The sequence below is a fragment of the Spea bombifrons genome, chromosome 1, assembly GCF_027358695.1.
Source record: "Spea bombifrons isolate aSpeBom1 chromosome 1, aSpeBom1.2.pri, whole genome shotgun sequence".
In the NCBI taxonomy this organism is placed as follows: domain Eukaryota; kingdom Metazoa; phylum Chordata; class Amphibia; order Anura; family Pelobatidae; genus Spea; species Spea bombifrons.
This window is the reverse complement of record NC_071087.1, coordinates 34749165-34754020: the sequence shown is the minus strand read 5'-3', so window position 1 is coordinate 34754020 and position 4856 is coordinate 34749165.

The following is a 4856-nucleotide window of genomic DNA, read 5'->3' as shown; positions in this document are numbered from 1 at the left end:
CAGTTGTGTTTTTGAATCTGGACAGTTTCCTTTCAGTAGTTCTGTTTCATTGACTTTAGACATCAACATTTTCTTTAATAATAAAACAAGAGTATTATTTTGCCCAAACAATACCACCTGGTAGTACACATCTGTTGTGCTTTTGGCTGTGTTTTGGATAAAGATCTAATGGAGTAATAAAAGCATCATCTCAATAGTGAAGTGTAGAGCTATCTGAGAGCATCAGAAACACTATTATAACTAAAGTAAGAATTCTAGGGTACGAGGTGATCTCCGGAAGACCTTGGCACCCTTTTTCCCATCAGAGATGGGGGGAACTTCTGCTGGAGGAGCAGGGATGGTTGGGGAAATAATTGATCTCCTTACCAGCTCAAAAAAAGGAGAGCGGGGTCTGTTCCTACAGACCTCTGTGTCACTGCTCTCTTGAAAGTACGTCCTCTGAGTCCAATAGCTTTAAAAATGTCTGCAGTGAACCATGTTCATGCATATCCCTGGAGTAACCAACGCATTTTACAGTGATATGTGTTACCCAGTGTCAAAAATCTAGGTATGGTTCAAAGATCATTGGTCATCTAGCAGGACAATCATCAAAAGTACAAAAGAATGGTTAAAATGAAAAAATGGACTAACCAATTAATCCTGATGAAAAAACGTTTAAAAAGAACTGAAATCTGTCATTGGGGAAAATTAATCCTGCAAATATTGAAGAGTGGGAGAAACTGCCAGTAGACAGGTGCAGGGAGCTTATAGGTGGCTACAGGCAAATGTTTGGAGGCTGTGATTGTTGCCCAGGTTTGAGCAACCAAATTTAAGTTCCTCAAGGTTCCTAAAGGTGCTCAGGTCATATTATGTTATGTTTCTTCTGTGAAATTATTGCACCAGTTGAAAAGAAATGTTTTGTTGAATACCTTTGGACATGCCATTAAAATATTCTTATAATACAAAACAGGTGCCTTTCCTATTATTTCTGAAGATATTATGCATGATGTACAAAACATGCAAAGGTGCCAATAATGTTAACCATAACAGTAGCTAAATTATAACGATCTTGGAGTGTGTGCCCTGCTTCCTAAACAGGCTTTCTTAACGCTAAAAGGCCAACATGTAATGGAAATTTTAAAAAAAAGACAGTGCAGATGTACAGTTTCCCGGGATGATCAGATACCTGGGACAGACGCCAAGCTAAACAAGTACTTGAATGTAACACAGACCATTGGAAACCGTGAGTGTGACAGCAGTTCAAATGACCATTATTTACAGCTGTATGTACAGGTTGTCAAGTGTATTATTTAAGTATTTCTATAAGTTCGCTTAAATACCATACACCTAGCGGACCAAGTGTTTGCATTAGAGCTTTGTTCACATAATGATTTATTTACATGATTTATTAGGTAATGCAGATGCTGCATTTGGCACAGGAACTAGAATTTATGTCCACCATATTGATGGCATGTACAGAAGAATTACAGCACATGAGTCTGAAACATTTTAGTCTCGCATGTATAAGGAAAAAATCCAGAAACTTTACACGTGATAAAAGGCTACAAATTAAAATAAGACGATGACTTGTATTTTACAGTAGAAACTGCATGTGTAAATATCTTGCAATACTTAAGGGTCTCTCGATGAAACATGTTGGGCAAACATAAAGCCCTACTGCAGAGCCCATATCCATTTCGCACAAACCATAACCCAGAAAGGTTTAGCCTAGTACAGAAATTCCATACATTATAAAATCTATACCAATTTCACCTCCAAGTTTCCAGTCCACAATCTTTTAGGTATTTAAGTTACCAAAGACATCACAAAAAAAAAATAACTTGTTTTCAGGCAAACATAACCAGAATTCCTGGCCTGTGTGTCATACTCGAGGCTAGGAGTAAAATACAACTGCTCTGTACGGGGACTGTATGAAAATCTAGCTTCTTTTCAGTCATTTGTCTAATGATATGAATGTAAGATCTGTGGGTTATCGAATGATTGTCATTTCTGTTATTTTTCACTATTATTGGTTATTATTGTTTTTAGTATTATCATTACATGTTACCTCTGTCATCAATAAACTCTATCGCCAGTCTTCCAAATGCCAACTCATTCTAGGATTACAAGCAAAGAAATACTTGGTCTTTTAATGCATTGTTAAATTTGATCTTTAAAAGTGAACTTTGAAACAACAACAACAACAACAAAAAAAACAATCAAAAACAGTTCAGTTATGATCAGAAGAGGGAACTGAGTGGGAGACTAAGCTGGGACAATAAATGAGTGTTATGGGTATTTTTCATGCTGTTTCTGCAACAGCACGACCAATTTAGTCTTTCTATGTAGAGTAAAAAGGTGTGCGGCAGTGACCTCTGCACTTGTTTTACACGTTTGTAAAAAGACTGTTATGCGGCTCAGACTTTTTTTCTTTCTTTATGGAATTTGGTTTAAGATCACTTAACTTGCAATGTGACTTTACAGGCAGGCTTTTATACCTGGAATATGTTAGGATTGCAGGTACTCGGCCAATCTGTCCTACCGTTCTTGAAATGATATGTATATATGCTAACACTGTGCTAACACTAAGTGAAAGCTATTGTAGCATGGGTAAACCAAATATCCCTGGGGCTGATTTTATCTATAAATAGGTGAGACGACAAGGTAATAATTACCTAGAGCTTTATGTGCTTTCACCGGTAGTCTCGCAAACACACCTCTGTGTCTCAAGGTGTCTGGAGCTGAAGCGATGTGGGATTTAAACCGCAGTAGTGAGACTTTCTTTGGATAGCTTCTCCCATCCCTAGCGTACATGAGTGTTTGCCCATGATGATAACATTTACACTTGCATTTCCTCTCCTATTAAAATAACAAGGTCATGTTAATTGTCTTATACTTTTGGGATAGAGATAATAATCTTAGCACAATGTAATGCATGTTATTTATAAAAGAAAACATATATTAAAAACAAAATCTCACTATGGCCAAGAGGAAGTGCAGAGTATCAGACAGGAATCCTGTAATATAAGAATAGGTTCCAGTTGCATGGTCAATGCTGATTATATATGAATGGTTACATTTCCCCAAATCATGATAAAACAGGAACATTGCCTCCCATAATACCGCCCATAATAATGTATATGGCTTGCCATGTGTATAATGTTTTTAAGGTTGATATACAGTATTAAGACAAACAGTCTTAAAAAGTTGATTAAATATTACTATTTTATGAATTTGGCATGCTGAATTTATTTTTTCATTAATCTCATACAGATTTGACCGTAATGTGGCTCATTCCTTTCTTACCTTTCTTGTTTAACCTGTAAAAGAAATGTATTTTCTTCATCGACCCGTTGCATTTAAATCAATATGGTAAAAGGGCTTGCATATGACTCATTCCCAAACTGATGAGCATCATTTTTTTCTGATATTCATATTGTTCTCAGACTTTTCTTTATAGCATGTGAAGGTGTTTTTGTAAAATGGCTCACAATGCAGTTTAAAGAAATTTCCTCTGATTTGCACATACATGTGATTTATTGCATTATAGCCCATGTGTAGATTGAATGGAAGCTTTGGGTTAAATTTTATTCATTAAACTAGAAAATCTGTTCTTTTAAAGTGCAGCGTGAAGTCTCCGTGCCAGGAGCTGTTAAGGTTATATAACAAATAGCTCAAGGAACAATTATTGTGGAATTGTTGCCTTGAGCTTATTTGCTCTTTGAGATTAAATTAAGTTTAACTCAAATGCAAAATGCCCCCTTCGCTGAAGGCAGAAGCTTTCATATTTATTACAAATTTGATTTTCCTGTGACATCTGATAGTGTCACGATTTTTTAAAGAGAATTTGTTTTCAGAAATTGCCATTTATAAAGAAAGCAAATATTTACAAAGAATTGATGTATGGCAAACTCAAATTTAAGAGGCAAACAAATACTACAGGTTGATGGTGTCAGGGTAAATGATCTAGAGACCAGATGAACATTTTTTGACCCGATGCGCAACAATGGCATGTTCAGTAATACAAGTGCTTCTTGGGGGTATAAGCAGGCAGAGTGGCATATATGGGGTTAAAAGGCATATCATGGGGCAGAGTGGCATATAGGAGGGTATAAGGCATATCAGGGAGGCAGAGTGGCATAAGGGTTATAATGCATTTCTGAGGGCAGATGTGCATAACTGGGGTGGCAGGTTGGCAAATAAAAGTAAATAAAAACAAATTTTTTTTTCTCAATCATAGCTTTTATTAAATATGAAAAAATAGTTTACATGAATATTTACTAGTGAAACTTTTTTCCTATAGGGTCGTCTTATATTCAGGCTTTTCCTTTTTTTCCCCTAAATATTAATATTCAGATTTTGGGGGGTCGTCTTATAATCGAGCAAACACAGTAATTCATTCCATGCTGTCATTAAAATGATACATGTTTGAACAAGAGTGTTCTTAAATTATAGGTACAAACGTGGTTGTAAAATCAAGTTTACTAATTAAAAGGATGCGCAAGTGCAAACACTTTTAAGAATGGAACACTAGGTACCTGCACACCAGACTTAATGAGGATTACTATCAAGTTACCGCTTTTTGGGGGGGGGGAGAAAGGAAAATAGAGAAAATAGAACTTAGAACTGTGTAATTTTTATATTGAAATTAATATATATGACACATTTTGCTTTTTTAACACTCTATGCACTTGCCACTGTAGTCTTGTGATATATTCAGGTGACTACAGTCATAATTGATTCTTATTACTTTAGAAGGTTGAACAGGCCTACAATATCTGTTAAAACAGTTACCAAACATGTTTATAATGTTTCCTTAGCTGCAAAGAAGAAATATGACAGAGTATGATATGAAAGGATTACTATAGCATTAAAAC